Genomic DNA, 19,765 nt, shown 5'->3' with positions numbered 1-19,765 from the left:
CTCGTGGGAGTTATTATAATTTATGTGGGTCTCAGTTTTCCTGGTGTAAAGTAAGTGGTCAGTTTGCGTATTTATTGTGGAGGGGGAATGTGACCTATGTCTTTTCAATGAAATTGTATTAAAAGTGCCAGATTTTGACTCAATAACCCTACTTTAGTTACTGAAATTTCGGTCATGGTATTACAGCAGTGGTTCCCAATCTTTCGGACACGACTATCCCTGAGTGCAGTCACGTGTTTGCTAGTCTCCCCTTCCCCCCCCCCCCCCCCCCACACTTCTCCAGCGTCCACAGCATTTGAACCTAACGAAACTTTGGATGAAAAAGAATTTTATTTTGAGGACTTATTTTTAAAATATTTGAACCATTTATCCCTAACGACACTTTCCCCACCCACACTCTGCAACCTCACTTAAAATCAACCAAGTTAAAATGGATACACTATACTTACTGCTCATGGAACAGTTGATTGCTGGACTGCTAAATTGGCAGAAATCTGAATGCTTCAGATTGCCAATGCTTTGTGTTTGACCACTCACTATTAATGTAATAATAATGATAATAATAATAATAATATCTTGTGAGTCCTACAGCAGTGTAGCAGTGTAATTACATAATTACTGATGCATTGTGCTGGCAATCAGTTCCTTTATCTGTTGCAAATTGAATCCTGAAGCGATTTATGGTCCATTGTGGGAACTACAGACATCCTGGAGCACGCATTTTGGTGAGATGTTTAAGCATATGTGATAAATATGCCGCATCGTTATTATCATAGAGGCATGGCACAAAGTATCTTTGTAGTGGATGGACTACGCAAGGGAGAAAATGGTTCATTCCAACAGGGAGGGCGCAATATTCGAAGACTGCGCGAAATTCGACAGAGATCGCTCATATAGCGACTGATGTTGCGCATGCGTCTTGGGTCAAATGGCTCTGAGCACTATGGGACGTAACATCTGAGGTCATCAGTCCCCTAGAACTTATAACTACTTAAACCTAACTAACCTAAGGACATCACACACATCCATGCCCGAGGCAGCATTCGAACCTGCGACCGTAGCAGTCGCGCGGTTACAGACTGAAGCCGCTAGAACCGCTCGACCACTTCGGCCGGCCGGACTACGCAACGGAGATGTTCATATATCAGTTTCAGAAACTGTAATATCCACGACATTATGTTGCACATTAATGATGATATTCGAAAAAACGTAATTATTGGTTACTTATGTCATCAGTCTTACGAAAATGTGACAACATTGATGATCTTATGAAAATAATTTAGTTTAGTAACCCTAAACAATGGAACCCTTTTCTTTTTATAACCTCTCAGAAAATTTAATTTTACCCCTCAGGGGTAGTTGCCGTCAGGTTGGGAATCACTATTAGAGGGAATACAGCTTTAGTGTAAAAGCGTCAATGCGGGTAAAGCGGCCATCTCGTCGGTGGCTTCTGGTCGCTGTTTGTAGGGGGAAGACGGCCGAAAGACGAGCTCTGCGGCCATACTTACAGCAAGTCCTTGTGACACTGACGTAGAAGCTTCAAATGAAGAAAGAGAAGAAAAAGAAAGTAAAACGAAGGAAAAACGGAAAGCAGCCGAAGCCAAGAAAGGTGGTAAGAAGAAGAGTTCGAAGAAAAGGAAGCCACCTCAAGAAAATCACTTTTTGACAACGGTGAAGAGAGAGAGTACATGTATGGCGAAGTAAAATGTTCAAATTCAAGGCCAGAAGAGCAGTGGATTTACTGCCAGCTGTGGTCCGTCTGGACGGACATACTGTACAGGGATTGAGGAACAGAGTTCGATATTTTTATTTGTGAAAAGTGTAATACAAATGATGTTCAACAATAAAATATATTTAATTCTTCGTTGAAACAGGTTTTATCTCTTATCTTCTAGTTTAAAGTGGCCACTTTGCTTGTTGATGTCAAGCCATGTGGCCATGAAAATTGGATTGTTTAAAGTATGTAATTTGATCCTAGGGTAATTAAACTATCCAATATTGTATTTCTACAGTTTCAGATAATAACTATTCACTTCTGTTCATGTCCGTCCGTTGCTATTTAGCTTAAAAAATATAAATACTTTAGCCTGGCCGCTTTACATAGTTTTCCCCTAGTTTCAGGAAAGACTTCCTAATATTTTATCTTTTTCACATATGGTTTTCTTGCCCGTGTTCTATATCCTCTCTACTTTGTCAATCTTGCTGCTCGGATAGCAAAACTCTTCTACTACAATTACGCTCACTTCCTTATATAATTCGCTCAGTATGACCTGAACTAATTTTACTTCATTTTGTAATCAGCATTAATTAACTCGCTAACGCGGAGCTATCAACAAAACCATCACCACCGCACGCAGTGAAGCAACGGAGTAACAGGGAGCAGAGAAAGCTGTTGGCTCTGGAGGCGTTTAGCAAAGCGGGTTCTGCAAATACGGTCGGCGGCGTGGTGCGGTTTGGAGCAGTGCGTTGTTTAATCTCGGGCTTAGTCAATCGCTGTTTGCCGACGTAGCCACGGGCGAGGCCCCCAGCCTCTGGCCTCTTCGCATGCCTTTCCCCAGGGCTCTACTCCTGGCCCCACGCTAATTGTCTTTGCGGCAACACGCCACTTCGGAGCTGCGCAAACAGCGAGGCCGCCAGGGGAAGACGCTGCGACTCCCAAGGGTTTGGCGTGCGTATTATCGGAAACGTATTGACCTTCCCGGTTTGGGGGGAGAGTGGGGCGACGCGGTGGACGGAAAGAGAAACCCGGCGGCCAAGGAGCGAACCGGTGACGTGGCCCCAGACGCCGCGCCTTGGTGCGGCCGCTGCATTATGTAAGGCAGAGGGAGGCGGCCCATCGCGGAGAAGAAGAGGAGGCGGGTCACTAACGTTACGCCCTAATTACCCGCACCTGCTGAATGAGTAATGCGCGCCCGGTACAGATTTCTGGAACAAGAGCGATTACACCACCCCAGGGCACTAACCGGCAAACAGAAGACTCCCACCTCCCCCCCCCCCCTCAAATTTCACCTTCATCTCGTTCTATTCGCCTTTGCCCCCCATGCAATCTCGGTCTTCATCCTCGGTCTCACTGCCCGTTCGTATTCACGCTTTCTCGACCACAATTATCCATCATTATGATCTTTCCTTACGTTCATGCAGCCCACGTCCGCCGCGGAAACTCCGACAGTCGAGAGGAGCGTCTCGACTTAAAGGTGTTGTTTTTGTTGCTGGTGATTCAGCCAGATGCGACAAAAGACTTGAAAGATAAGGTAAACAGAATGGACAGTATCCCGAAGAGAGGGCGTAAGATGAACACAAACAAAAGTGAAAACCAAATTTTTCACAATCATTGAAAATGCGTCGAAATATCTCAGCAAAGTACACTACTGGCCATTAAAATTGCTACACCAAGAAGAAATGCGGATGATTAACGGGTATTCATTGGACAATTATACTAGAACTGACATGTGATTACATTTTTACGCAATCTGCGTGCATAAATCCTGAGAAATCAATACCCAGAACAACCACCTCTGGCCGTAATAACGGTCTAGATACGCCTGGGCATTGAGTCAAACAGAGCTTGGATGGCGTGTACAGGTACAGCTGCCCATGCAGCTTCAACACGATACCACAGTTCATCAAGAGTAGTGACTGGCGTATTGTGACGAGCCAGTTGCTCAGCCACCATTGACCAGACATTTTCAGTTGGTGAGAGTTCTGGAGAATATGCTGGCCAGGGCAGCAGTCGAACATTTTCTGTATCCAGAAAGGCCCGTACAGGACCTGCAAGATGCGGTTGTGCATTATCCTGCTGAAATGTAGGGTTTTGCAGGGATCGAATGAAGGGTAGAGCCAGTGGTCGTAACACACCTGAAATGTAACGTCCACTGTTCAAAGTGCCGTCAATGTGAACAAGAGGTGACCGAGGCGTGTAACCAGTGGCACCCCATACCATCACGCCGGTTGATACGCCAGTATGGCGATGACGAACACACGCTTCCAATGTGAGTTCACCGCTATGTCGCCAAAGACGGATGCGACCATCATGATGCTGTAAACAGAACCTGGATTCATCCGAAAAAATGACATTTTGCCATTCGTGCACCCAGGTTCGTCGTTGAGTACACCATCGCAGGCGCTCCTGTCTGTGATGCAGCGCCAAGAGTAACCGCATCCATGGTCTCCAAGCTGATAGTCCATGCTGCTGCAAATGTCGTCGAACTGTTCGTGCAGATGGTTGTTGTCTTGCAAACGTCGCCATCTGTTGACTCAGGGATCCGTTTCAACCATGCGGACAAGATGCCTGTCATCTCGACTGCTAGTGATACAAGGCCGTTGGGATCCAGCACGGCGTTCCGTATTACGATCCTGAATCCACCGATTCCGTATTCTGCTAACAGTCATTCGATCTCGACAACGCGAGCAGCAATGTCGCGATACGATAAACCGCAATCGCGATAGGCTGCAATCCGACCTTTATCAAAGTCGGAAAATTGATAGTACGCATTTCTTCTCCTTACACGAGGCATCTCAACAACGTTTCGCCAGGCAACGCCGGTCAACTGTTGTAGATGTCGCCACCGGCGCCAACCTTGTGTGAATGCTCTGAAAAGCTAATCATTTGCATATCACATCATCATCTTCCTGTCGGTTAAATTTCGCGTCTGTAGCACGTCATCTTCGTGGTGTAGCAATTTCAATGGCCAGTAGTGTAGTTGGCAAAATGGAGAAGATTAAAAAATATAAATTTCTATGGGAGGTAAACCAAGAACACGGTTTGGAAAAAGCTGCTATAGACAAAATGAATGAAATGGGAATGGCAAGTGGTATAACCAAATACCTCTACCCTAAGAAGCACCTGTATAGCAATGCAAACATTAGACATGACAGTAAACTAGATTTACGGAAAACGCTGAACACAGTGCCCCACTGTAGACTGTTAAAGAAGGTACGAGCATATGGAATATGGTTCCAAGGTGTGTGAGCAGTTCGTAGGCGAGCGTTCATCAGAGATAAGGGTTTAGTTAAGAATGCTATAGGGAAGTGTGATATACTTTGTAGTTGGTGTGACGGGCATTTTGGTCCAAATGCAGAAAAATATAAGTTAGTACAGATGAGTAGTGGAAACAAACCAGCGGTGTAGTGTGACACTTGACGCAGTAACATCGGTTAAATATGTGGGCACAACATTGCAACGTGGTATAAAACGGAACGAGCACGTAAGGACGGTAGAAAGGAAGACGAATGGTCAAACTTAGGTTTGAAGAAATAAATCTCGGGTGAACACCCTGGTAGGAGTGTGCATAGGATACAATATTTCGTCAGTCGACCACGTTGCCATCATCAGGTGCGCTGATGATGGCAACGTGGTCGATTGCCGAAACCTTGTGTCCTATGCACACTTATATCAGGCTGTTCACCCGAGATTAATTTCGTCATAAAATACGCCTGGAGAAATTGATCACAAACTTAGGTTTATTGCAAGAATTTTAGGAAAGTGTGGTTCATCTGCAAGTATGCGTATGGAACACTAGTGCCACCTATTCTATATGTACGGATCGATTGTTTGGGATCCGCATAAGATCCGATTAAACCAAGATATCGATGCGATTCAGAAGTGAGCTGCTAGATTCGATCAGTATGCGAGTATTATGGATATGTTTCGTGAACTCAAGTGGGAATACCTGGAGGCAAGACGTCGTTCTTTCCGCGGAACCTTAGAGAGGAAATTTAGAGAGTCGGCTTTTGAAGCTAACTGCAGAACGATTCTACTGCACATTTCGTTTAAGGAGAACCAAGATATGATAAGAGATATGAGGACGCACGGAGGCATATAGACAGTCGTTGTTCCCTCCCCCGTGGCCGAGCGGTTCTAGGCACTTGAGTCTGGAATCGCGCGACCACTACGGTCGCAGGTTCGAATCCGGCCTCGGGCATGGATGTGTGTGATGTCCTTAGTTAGGTTTAAGTAGTTCTAAGTTCTAGGGGACTGATGACCTCAGATTTTAGGTCCCATAGTGCTCAGAGCCATTTGAACCATTTCCCTCCCTCTATCTGCCAGTAGAGCAGGAACGGAAGTGACTAGCACTGGTAAAAATTACCCTCCGCCACGCATCATACGGTGGCTTGCGGAGCATGTATGTAGATGGAGATAAAACAGGTTCGTCGGCTACGGGACATTTACTCTTGATCTCACTTCATGCTTTACTGTTCAACACCATGCTATGAGATAAATAATGGGAGTAGTTTTATCCTTTTGCGTAATTAACTACACCACATAGTGCACAAATAGTTCGACGCAGGAATTAAGTACCACTATCTGCTCTGGAGGAGCGTTAGGCATAAATGCGAGTAATTCTGAACCAGGAACGAAGGGGGTATTGTTCATCGTGCGAGCATAGCCCATTTTCGAGTGCAGACCTTTATTTGAGTGTTGCCGTTTTTTTTTTGTGATAGGGCTGTGTTGTATATCGCGCTTCGCGTTTTTAGAATAATAGCGGCCTGGCGCAGCACGCTATGCTAATGAAGGGCCTTCTATACGTATCCGAGCTCAGCACAAGCAAATGAATATTTATGAGCGCAACATAATACTGTACGTCCATGCTCATTATTCAAACCGGCGGCTGCCAACATTTCGTGTCAGGTCACCCGCTTCCCCGGCGGTACGGCCGAGGGTCAGCTAGAACGGGCGCTCCAATGTCTTACTGCTCCGGAAACAGCACACACTTCCGATGTGCTTCATTGGCGAGCAAAGTACTGAGTGGTTAAGAGTTACCAGACGTCTTCGTAAATATGACACAATTTTTTCGCGACAGCTACGTTGTTTAAAGACCGCCTAAAATCTAAGGTACGAGGTAATCCCAAAAGTAAAGTCTCCTGTTTTTCATAAGTACATAGACATGTTTATTTCTTTAATGGTTTACATCAGTTTACAGCTTGAACATTTAGCTATTTTTCGACATAATCACCATTTCTGTCGATGCATTTTTGTAGACGCTGTGGCAGTTTTTGTGTGCCCATGTCATACCAGCTCGCCACCATGCTGTTCAGAAAGTTATGAACCTCTTCTTTCACCTCGTCGTCGGAGCTGAATCGCTTTCTGGCCAAATATTGTTTTAACCTAGGGAATATGTGATAGTCACTGGGTGCCAAGTCAGGACTATAGGGTGGGTGGGTGGGTGAATATGTTCCACTGCAGGAAAGCAATGTGTGGGCAAGCGTTGTCATGGAGAATGTGTACGCCCTTGCTCAGCATTCCTCTTCTCTGGTTCTGAATTGCCCGTTTGAGTTTTTCCACAGTCTCACAGTACCTGTCAGCGTTAATTGTGGACCCAGTAGGCATAAAGTCGACCAACGATACCCCTTTCCGATCCCAAAAAACGGTTGTCATGACTTTTCCGACAGACTGTGTTTGCTTGAAAGTCTCTACACCACTTACGAACATTTTTGACATCCATGCACGACTCACCATACACTTCCGTCAGTTGGCGATGGAATTCAATCGGCGCAGTGCCCTTTGCGTTCAAAAACCGAATAACTGCGCGCATTTCGCACTTGGCGGTATCATCCAAAGAGAGCTCGAGTCCCAACGGCTGCCAAGCCAAGACTGAGCGCCTCACGCGGCGTGCGCATGTTTACACACAGCGCATGAAGCACTCTTCATAACAGTGTGACCACTACCACACAGACTTCTGTACTTATAAAAAAATAGGAGACCTTACTTTTGGGATTACTCTCGTAAAACTGTTTGCGCTTTTGAAAGCAGTTACCACCTCATTCGTGACACCGAGTGAGAGACCGAAGTGCCTAGCACACTGGACTCGCATTCGGGATGACGGCGGCTCAGTCCCGCGTCCGGCCATCCAGAATTAGGTTTCCCGTGATTTCCCTCAATCTCTCCAGGCAAATGTCGGGATGGTTCCTCTGATAGGGCACGGCCGATTTCCTTCTCTGTCCTAGAAAGAACGCGAGCTTCTGCTCCGTCTCTAATGACCTCGATTTCGACGGGGCGTTAAACTCAAATCTTCCTCCCTTCTTCGTTCTTACTCGTCACGAAACGAATGTCTGCCGGGAGCAAAATCTTTCTCCTTTACAATGGATGTAACACCAACGCCTGTCATTCTTAAATTTCAGTTATTTATGAACAACGCTTTGCCTATATTTCTTGTTACTATTTATCTTGTACTAGCTGACAGACCTGTCACTGCCAGGGTATTCATGTAGCCAATTTTCTATTAGAAACGGAAACTACAAATGAATTGCGTTTGTAGTATAATATCTATGTATTCGCGAAAACACCTTTGACGTTATGAAACGGTCGTACAGAGAAATACGCGTCATGTACAGGTGTGTAAGTACAGTTTCCTGCACAGTTCCTCAATGCTGGATGCAGCTGCTTTATTTGTCTACAGCGCGATTTTGTAAACGTCTCTGCAGCAACGCTTCTTCATAGATTTATTGACAGCTTTTGTTTTCGCCTATAGCCGTTTGCGCTTCGCAGTTGAAAGCTGGCAGATACGCTGCCAGGTGCCAGGATTTCTCTACGTTGACTCGATTATAGCAGTGTCTTGGCAGTAAAGAGTAAATGTATTAAACCACTGTGTGTGCTGCGGCATTTTTTCATGTACGTAGTGTTTATGGTGTCATTTCTCTTCAACTCTGTATCGTGCACTAATATATTTGTGTAGGTACATTTAGCGGCATATGCGAATAGAGATAGTAGTAAAGAAGTAATAAATTTAAAGCTCATGCATGATGTGGCAATTTTTTTAATCTCTGTGTTTATGACGTAATATCACTTGATGCTGGCGTCATGTGGATAATTTCTGCGAAATGTGTTGGGAGTAGTGTTATTGGAAAAGAAGTAATAAATTCAAACGTCATACGTGATACGGCAGTTTTTCACGCATCTCATTGTTTCTGACGTCATGCCTCCTCAACTATGGTAGATAGGTAGGTGGTCATTACCCTTACAGAAATTGTTACCTTACAGCAAGGTATATGTGTACTAAATTTAGTTGAAATCGGTCGTGTGGTTTAGGAGGAGTTGTTGAACATACACATCTATTTTTATAATACATGTGGATTTCTGATTTTTTTAGTGAATACGAACATTTACAAGGTGTAATGTAATCTGATAAAAATATTATAAAGTTTGTTGGTCCACTTATAGGGTCTGTAGTCAGACCTGTAAAGATAAAATACGAAAAGCTGCAAGGAAGCCCCTCTATGGTAAGGAGACAAAAGCGCAACAAGTGGAAAGTTAGAGGGCGCACCAGCGAAGAACGAAGTCCCAGTCATCAGTTACCTATGATAGTGAGCGCTTCTCGACATGGATGCGCGGCTACGATATGCACAGCTGGAGTGAATTAGAGCCTTGGATGGTCGTTTGCAACGCTGGTAATTATGCGGAATTTTTAAACAGCGATCCATGACATTTTTTAATAGTAAGAAGAGCCTTGTGTGAGCTATGTCAACGCTGAGGCTATAAAACCACTCAGTATTCGACACCAAAGATTGCCGAAAATGAGGATAGCCCTCACAGCCCTGGACGAATCGTTAGGAACCAAAATGTTGAAAATCTGTTACGCTAGATATAATAGAATTTGAACTTCATGGAAAGTTAATCATAAATCTACAACTAGCTTTATTCTGACAGCAATATTCAACAAGCGGTCATGGTACGTGATCAAGCTTTGTTTAGAATTTCATTGCTTGCAAAGTATGGCAAGTGTATGTTCATTTGCGTGCTATTGTGATTATAGGACATTTGTGTAGAGAAAGTAAGGCTGTAGATTAACTTCCACGGTTACTTAAGATGTTGCCTTACTCAGAACGATCCAGATTTATTTCGTAAACATTTATGTGACGGAGCAATTTTCTGGTTAATGTGTGTGTGTGTGTGAAATCTTATGGGACTTAACTGCTAAGGTCATCAGTCCCTAAGCTTACACACTACTTAACCTAAATTATCCTAAGGACAAACAAACACACCCATGCCCGAGGGAGGACTCGAACCTCCGCCGGGACCAGCCGCACAGTCCATGACTGCAGCGCCTGAGACCGCTCGGCTAATCCCGCGCGGCGATTAATGGGTGTCTCACAGTAAAGTGTATAGTCTATACTACAGTTAAAAGTTGATTCGTCAGCTTTTGCATGAAACAGTTAATTTGTGCAGTTGTTAACTCTATGAAATTTTAGATTGAAATACTACAATCTTCATGTTCATTAAGTATGTCCAATTTGGACTGGAGAGCGTAATCTATCTTGCTAGCCCTGGCAACTAAAGATTTGTGTGTTGCAATGGAAACGATTTACATCTCTCATTGTTTTATATACTTGACTGTGGTGTGTTTCTGGGAAGAATAAATAACTTTCAGTGTGACTGCCTGAACTTACCTTTAGTAATCCGCCATGGTTAAAATTTAGTAAAATAACAGCAACAATGCATGTACTGTGAGGGGTTCTTACACAGGATTCAAGCTTCTAATTGAGTGGGTGACGTCTCGTGGTTTTCTAAGTTCTGTTGGTGGCGTGACGTCACTTGGGGTACAAGATTCACACGCACAAATGCGGGAAATCGGCAAAAAACAGTAAAGACCCCCTCAGATACCCCCCCCCCCTCCTCGACACTGTCGGTTGTCTCTACGTAAGATTAATTAATTGTCCATGACTCATATACTACTTGGACCGGATGTGCCTCCAGGGCTGGCTGAAATAACCTTTTAAATTACTGGCCCCAGATTAATGTTGTTGAACGATCCACTTGAATTGGTAATCGCACTCATTAATGGAAACAGAAATTCTCTGGTTCAAAGGGCATCCGTTCGATCCTGTTTGCAGGTTTGACAGCAACTTTACGACCGGCGACTGATTCCAGAGTTTCAGCATTGTTTAGCTACATACAATCTATAATTCAGGCTGGCTGCGCCAGAGTATTGATAAACGCAGGAATCCTGGTAAAAACGGCATGCATTTCTTAACGACCTTCAGTGCATTTGCTGTGGTGATGAGAACGTACAGAAACCAGTAAACCGTGTGAGAAATCAGAGAAACAATTGCGCCAGGCTTTTTCTACGCGCGGAGAGTCCACCTGCATGCAGAAACACTGTGTGCTTCGGGGACAGACACATCTGTGGCGCACGGACCCGAAGCTTGAAGCGGAGGGCCATCCACCATGGAAGCGGCACAACACCACCTCTGTCCTCCAAGATATTCCGTCAGGAAGTGATATCTGTTCTGCCTCGAAAGTCGTTGCCCTTCCTTCGCCGATTGACTAGATCCTCTCATGCTGCCAACCCAACTGCTCTTGCAGGCGCGCTGCATTCACAAGAACGATAGAACAACTTTTCCCTGCTAAGTTTCCTTTTAATGTAGATTCTGTACGAAACCTGTGACTGACATTATCTTTGTCTTCCTCGCCGACTTTCGACCTAATGTCCTGCCTCTCACTTCTTGTCCAAAGAAGCGGCCATTCTGCATACCGTTGTCCCAGTATTACACGTCTAGCCGTGTGGGGAATGAAAATATTCCTATCACTGGGCTTTGAATCAGCTCATCCAGACTTCACTGGTAGGAGTCTTGGCAAAAAAAATGGTTCAAATGGCTCTGAGCACTGTGGGACTTAACAGCTATGGTCATCAGTCCCCTAGAACTTAGAACTACTTAAACCTAACTAACCTAAGGACAGCACACAACACCCAGCCATCACGAGGCAGAGAAAATCCCTGACCCCGCCGGGAATCGAACCCGGGAACCCGGGCGCGGGAAGCGAGAACGCTACCGCACGACCACGAGATGCGGGCGAGTCTTGGCAGACACAGGAATATCCTGTCAGCGAAACTTATGCTGTAGACATCGTCCTATACGAAGGCATACAGAAAGACATCATGTGTAAGATGTATAACGGTAGATGTTGTAACTCTTCAGGCTCTCCGGGCGATCTAATGACATCTTGGGTTGTCGGGTGTTCTGCCGGATATCAGCGTCGTACTTGCACGATATTTCGGTCACGTAGGTCGTAACCTTCATCAGGTGCAACCTGAGACTGCTCCTCTAGTGGACCAGGCCATAGCCATAAATACTGGACCAGGTCCACTCGAGGAGCAGTCTCAGGTCGCACCTGATGAAGGTTACGACCTACGTGACCGAAATATCGTGCAAGTACGACGCTGATATCCGGCAGAACACCCGACAACCCAAGGTGACGGTAGATGTTATTTGGAAATCCACGACTTGGAATAGTATGTCCCCAGCGTAGGGTTCATGGATCGTGCAGCAATAAACTTAAAAATAAAATAAGAAACTAAAAATGAATATCACACAGTAAGAGATTCGGCGAGTGGGACATTAATGTCTAGAACTTTTTCTCCGCGATGGTGTAAAGTAATGGCCCAAACACACATTCGTTGCAAACAGAAAAAAACACATTTGTATAGATGACGTTAAGTTTAATGGCAATGATACACCGTTTACTGTCGAATCCCCGCTTCAGGAAATTTGAGTTTGTTGATATTTCCGAATAACTTAAGCGTCGCCTCATTGTCATGATTGGGGCCGTCTAGGCGTGAGTAGCTAAGAGCGTGGGACGTATTATAAAATTAGTAACTACGGCGCAAACGTAAATGAAGAGTTTTTATATACTGAAAACTGGGCTATTAAACGTCAAAAAACTATTAGCGTGCGACAAATAAAAAAAAAGAAATAACAAAATCGAGAAGAATGCGGAAGAGTGATATAGTTCCACAGAGGCATCAAATTTTTCGGATGTACCGCTCGGAAGAACGACTGAAGAGTAACTAAAAAGCAGATCCCGAAAAACCACGATACGATTGCGGGCCAGCATCGAAATGAACTCGCGGGGCTCACTGTTGAGTCAGTAGCAGCAACACGGACCGCACACAGGAAATCGATTGTCATAGGCTCACGTTCACACAACTAAGGGAATCAAGTCCAATACTGAAAAGCACGTGGACGTTAGAAAGTCAACAGACCCGTAGTGAGAGGATGATTTAGTTTTTGGGAAGATAAAAAGAACTAGAAGGCTAAAACTAACGGTTCTACATTCTCTTCATAGCACCAAAAGAGAAAAAAATCATATGTATCAGTACAGACATAGCCTTAAAAACTCAACTGTTGTAAACTTACTCACGAATAATTCAGTCATAGTTGATATTACCTTTGTTTTCCACGGAACCTTTTCTGAAATGTCAAGAGCGGTTGTTGTGTTAAAAAAACCCACCATCTAATTCGGAGAATGTATACATAGTTATATAAAATGTTTTTGGACGAAGCTATTTTCTTTGCATGCAGACGAAAAAATATTTTACTGCCTGTTTTTACATGGATAGTACGCTAATAAAGATAAAAAAACGTAACTGCCTACAGTTTTGGTATTATCCATCAAGGGTAACCACGCCTACATTTATAATCACTATTGCGAAAATGGGAATTTCCGGCACTTGTCAGGTGGTAGTCCATAGAGTGGAACAGAAATCCATAAGTTGCCACTCATATTAATTCTTCACGCGATGCAGCCAACTGAGGCAGTTTTTTTTTCACGTGCTCAAGCTAATAACTAAAATGGTATTGGGAAACCGAAGTACTTCGCAGGAATGTCTGAAAAAGGCGCATTATATCGAACAGGACAGGACGGATGAAATATTTATTAGCCGGCTGCAGGTCGATCACGCAACACTCATATTTTTGTTGCCGCTAAACGTAGTCCCTGGACTGGATCAGGTTAATAAGGATTCCGGAAACGGTGTTTGATTTTCCGATAGTCGATTCGTTGTACGTTCACATTCGCAAGACTTACATCTATACCTATGTTTGTACTCTGCATGAGACTGTACCGATGTGTAAGTGAAGGTACATAGATAATTAGCTCCCTCTCCTTTACGTACGTGAAGTCAACTAAGTGACGAAACTTTTGAATAAAATACACTCTAAGACAAGAAGGGGGCGCATCATGACGAAGTTATTCGAATTTCATTCCGTGTACTCAATTCGACAGTAATAATGCCTCACAGATAGGCGGATGAACTATACAGGGTGTAAATTTTAAGTTGACAAACCATAATAACTCGAAAAATAAGCTTCACACGAAAAAATGTGTAGAATCCAAAGTTCATTATTTTCGAGGGGGACATTAGCTGGTGCTAAAATTAGACCGCCACCCCAGCCTCGTGGGGGTGGGGCGGGAGGCAACTTTAAAATTTCAAATGGTAACTCCAATTTTTTATTGCAGAATCAGATTCTACATAAAAAGCTACGAACATTTTGCTTTAACATTTGTTTTGATTCTTGGTAGTTGGCGCTGTAATTCAAGGAAATTTAAAAAAAATTAAAAATACTTATTTACTTCTTAAATTTTGATTCGCTAAAACTAAAACTCTCCCTCTCTCCCCATAGGGTGGGGTTTGAGAGAGAGGAATTAGAGTTTTACAAATGTTGACGCAAATACTGTATTAATTTTTTCCGTAAATTCGGATAAGTTCTGTTTGTTTCGTGGTCATGAGGCCACACAACTTTTAATTATCAGACAAACAGTCTGATTAGCTAACTGACTAATCAAACATCCTACTTACTAACGAGTAAACTCATTTTTTATTTATCCGTAACCATTTTCCACGTGAAAATAAGACCATGGATTTGCTTGAATTACAGCGCCAACTACCAAGAATCAAAACAAATGTTTAAGACAAAATGTACGTAGTTTTTATTACGTAGAATCTGATTCCGCAATAAAAAAATTGGGGTTCCCATTTGAAAGTTTAAAGTTGCCTCCCGCCCCACTCCCAAGGGGCTGGGATAGCTGGCTAAAGCACCAGCAGATGTCCCCCTCGAAAATAATCAGCTATGGATTCTACACAGTTTTTCGTGTGAAGATAACTTCTCGAATTATTCTGGTTTGTCAAGTTAAAATTTACACCCTGTATATACAGTTTTGCGAGAGGAAGTGTAGTTAGGTTCTAAGAAGTCTGTTGGAGTAATCGGCGAATCGTTCGGCATTTGAATAGGAGCCACTATTCGACGATGTTGGCAGTAATGGGTGAACCGTGCCAGAAAATTGCGACAAGAAGGATATGGTTGATCTAGAGAGAAAAGAGAATGTGAAGACCGAGCAATCGTCACAAAGTCACTCAGAGGCCCGGATTCATCGTTATCATCGATCCAAGGTGCAACTGGCACTTAAGTGACTACAAGGACCCAATAACAGGCAACTCACAAAAAGCGGGCTGATTGTCATTGAAAACACCAGCAAGGCCATTTGGAGCGGTGTGGGGCATATTCGCCCTGGAATCCCATTGATTGGAGCAGAATTGTCTCCAGTGATGAGTCCCGTTCGAAATGAGCCCTGATGAATAGTGAAGACGTGTCTGGATGCCAACCTCACTGCCGTCCTCCATTCGGGCCCATAATCAGGAGCGATGGTCTGGAGAGACATTTCTTTTCACATAAGCACCCCTTTGGTTGTCATTCACTGCATCCTTACAGCACAATAGTACATCGACGATATTCTGCTTCCCGCTTTGTTGCCCTTCATGGCAAGACATCCCAAGCTTACATTTCAGCAAGATAATACCCGACCGCACAGGGCGAGAGCTTGTAATGCTTGTCATCGAGCTTGCCAAACCCTACCTTAGCTAGGAAGGTCGCTAGATTGCTTCCCAATTAAGAACGGTTGGAGCATTAAGTGCATGGCCCTCCAACCAACTCCGGATTTTGATAATCTGTCGCGCCAGTTGGACAGAATTTGGCAAGATATCTCTTAGAAGGAATCCAACAACTACTTGCCGAGTAAGTGCTTGAATTACGGCCAGAGATGGACCAACTGTTTATTGACTTGCTCAATTTGCGAAGCTCTTTGGCTTAAAGAAACATCAGCACTGCAGCGCAATAAAGTGTATACTTGTATGTCAGTAATTTGTTTGCACTGTCGTACTTCTGCCGTCCACCTCGGAGTAACCAAACTCAATATGACGTGTGAGAGCCGTTATACCCAGAGGACCCGTATACATCATTTACTACTTGAATATCTTTCCTATTTAGGAATAATGGCCGTGGGAACATTAGACATCCAAGCCGTCTTACAACCAAAAATATTAAAAGCACTCATAGTAGGAGTACTTCACTTTCGTGACCACAATTTTGAAATCGAATTTAGAGGAAAACATAATTTTAGTCATACGAAACTGGAAGGTTGACATAGATATGGTCAATGAGTTAATATCCTCCAGAACTACACTTATGTAATAACAGTTTGATAAAACAATAGCAAAGCATTTATACTGACCTCAATATTAATCATGCACAAAATAAAACTACACTTATTGCAACACTAAAATATATCGTGCAGCTACGAAGATGCTGCTACGTGACTGCAGAGGGCTTTAAATATGAAATCTTGGCAGGAAGCATCCGTGAAGCGAAATAAAATAAACTTCAGTGCCACATAACTATACTGAAGGAAATTCACCTTTCCATTTTAATGTAATAACTAAGGTTTCGTCACTTCAGTGATATTTGCTACAAAAAATGTTTTATAGCATGGGCTTGAAAAACTATTAAGAAAGCTCACTTTCCTGAAGTCAATTTTTTCTGATGAGAAGGTTAGAACAGTTCAAATAATTATTGAGAGCAGCACTCTACAACATTTTTCGATTGAAGTACATGTGAAGAGAAAGTGTTGAAGTGGGTGTCATTATTGTACATGGTTTCTCTGTCTCTCTCTCCCCCTCTCCCCTCCCCCCTCTACCCCTCCCCCTCCCTCCATGGTGATAAACATCGTTCTCCTTCATCTCGTCACCGCCAAGCCTTCTATTTTCCTCCATATCACAAGCGTATACATCTATATTCAAACGCACTCACTCGAAGCAACACACTGCAACTGTTCGAGTATTCGAACAACAGATTATGACTTTAAATGGTAACAAAAAAGTTAACATAGTTTTTTTTCTAGTACACGTGCTCCTCTTTACATACTATTTAAACTTTTAAGAAAACGTATCACAAAAATATTTTAAAAATAAAATTACAACTTTGCACAGACAGAATTAAAGAATTTACACAAAAAGTTCTCGAAAGCACGAAAAGGCGCCATTGTGGCAAAGGTTGTTATATTTAAAGTTGTTTAGCGTATATATTGAGATACTTCAAAATGAATTATGTAAGAAGTTGACAAATTAAAGAAAGAAAATTGTGTTGTGTATCTGCTTCGAATTCAGTGTGTCGTTACATTGCTTACGTTGCGTATTCGCACTGAAATGCCTATCATTTGCATAACCAAGTAGGCTCACAGGACAAAGAATTAATCAATCCAGTGCGCACGCACAGATGAAGCGTGAAGCCTTTACAGATGGCGCAGCGATCGAGTCACGGGATCAACAGCGCACACAATGCATCTACGTGAGCAGAAGGCAGTAGCGATCACTGAGATTTTACCCTTCAAGTGGTCATTGTACGTAAGGATGTGACAGAGTGGGAAAAAGGGCCGGTGGTGTTTGGCCGTGCCCGTGGCCGTACGGCGTGTGAAGTTGCTGGATTTACTGGTGTTTCGCCGTGGACTGTTCAACGTGTTGTAACACACGTGGTCACGAAACGCGACGTCAGAATTGTGGTCGGAAACCGATCCTGATCGACAGGGACCGGAGACACGTTTCACGGCTTGTGAATCAAAATCCCTTCCAAACCCGACAGTAATTACCGCAGGTAGTGAGCGAAGGTCCGTCACAACCTCTTAGTGGGAGAACATTGCAATGGGAACTGCGTGGAATGAACATTTCGAGTCGTTCTCCTCGCAAGAGAACATTGCTCGCCCAAGTACCTAAAGACGGAAACAGCGAACTTGCCCGAGGTGGAAGAATATGTGATCGGTTTTCTGAACGCTCCACCACCCTATTACACGTCGGTTGGCCTGCAAAATCATCCGACTTGAACCCAATAGAAACTCTGCGGGACGTGTTCTAACAATGGGTAAAATGGCGACATTAGAGTCCCCATTAATATTAGTGGAATTGCGCTATCATATCCTCAGTGCGTGGCTTAACCTGGATACGACGTACCTGGACAATTTTGTGGACTCACTTCCTAACCAAATCTAGGGGGTTATCAAGTCCAGGGGCGGAATTACGCGGTATTAAATGAGGCTTGCAATGATTTCTCTAGGGCCTCTTTTTAGTACACTGAAACGCCTCTGTGAAGTCGTTTCATAAGACGCTTGTCGAATTCGGTACAACTTATTCACTTTACTACCTGATTTTAGCGCAATTCATGAACTCTTCCAGAAAGATTGAGCACTCAGATAAGGCCTATTGAATATTATATGTGTGTTTTAATGTGGGCTTCCGGTTTTGATTGTGGGAAACGCTGAGTTGGTCATCGTCTGCTGGGAGGAGACGATGTTGCTTCTCGTTCGAAGAAGAGCACAGGATGACCAACTTAGGTTTCCAATACCTGAGCAGAGAGGTTTACAATCTTAGTCGAAGGCTGTTTTTGTGTGTGAAGTTGGTGACGGAGGGCTACCCCTCTGGTAGCTTCCGCTGCACGGGGATCTAGTTAATCTCGAAAGAGAAAGCGGCACTCTTCGGTGAACGCTTCGTGAGTACGGATCATGGCTCTTAAGGGGGTTTCAGGTGATAGGAAGCAGGATGAGTTAGGACTTCGTTATGTTTAACTGTTGAAATACTTAAGAACTTCAGCTTAACTGAAGCGTGTGAAGCGAGTTATTTCTCAGAATGTGCCATAATTATATTGCTTTAAATAGGCAGCTTTTGGGTGTTGAGTTAAAAAAAATGTGGAAGTTATCTTGTTCATTTTGAACCACGATGAAGTAGAATTCCAAACTGGTAATCTGATCAGGAAAAGCTGGTTAGGATCACTTCAACTGTACGTGAGTGTAATACTGTGTCGAAGCGAGTATGATTTTTAATGATTTTTAATCTTGTATTTTGTGGAAGTTGCTTTTGTCTTTGTGTATCGATTTTGTGCCACGTGTTTGGTAATCAATGACCCTTCTGGTCCACCACGGCACCACAGTAGGCTTTATTTTAACAGTTTGTTTGTTTAATGAGCTACAATTTCTGCAAGAATGCACAACGTGCTGTAGTTCGGCCGTCTGCAAGCAGCAGACGCAGTCAGTATGTTGAATAATTATCGCGCAACCTTGTGCATTGGTTAAACCTCTGTCCAGAATACTGCATGCGTAGAATCGTAATGCGAATCTCACTGAGATATCTTTATGCTATGAATGCAAAGGAAATGATAGTATCATTGTCTTCCACCCCAGTTTACTGTGTTTCTTCTTGCTGTAGTTAAATTGTGCTCTGTTATATTCTCAGGTATTTCTTAAGTATTTGTAGTCAGACACCAGTTATGTGTAGTTAGGACGTGCAACCAAATTCTTAGATACAATAAATACTCTACGTGAAAGATAAATTCTGTGGTGTTGATCTTACCCACTTACTCAGATTTCCAATCCTGAATTAATGAAGTTGCTTCATGCACGACACGGAGTGCTATTTATCTGGCTACTTAAAGAAATTTGCATACTTGTAATTAAATTATTAAAGTAATTAAAATAATAATTTTCCAGCTCCGTTTTTTATAAATGGTCAGTGTGGTGAGCGTACTGTAAGACCTTCGGTCCACACACCATCAGATTATTTGACTTGTCGCTCTAACGAAGTAGGCGAGTGTCAGCAATATGTCTCGTGGTCTTATCGTGGCGCGTTTATCTTCTGCCGTTGGGTCAGACGATAGAAATGCCACTTGCACGCTT

Source organism: Schistocerca nitens, chromosome 6 (genome assembly GCF_023898315.1).
Source record: "Schistocerca nitens isolate TAMUIC-IGC-003100 chromosome 6, iqSchNite1.1, whole genome shotgun sequence".
NCBI classification, from domain to species: domain Eukaryota; kingdom Metazoa; phylum Arthropoda; class Insecta; order Orthoptera; family Acrididae; genus Schistocerca; species Schistocerca nitens.
Note: the sequence above shows the minus strand (reverse complement) of the source record.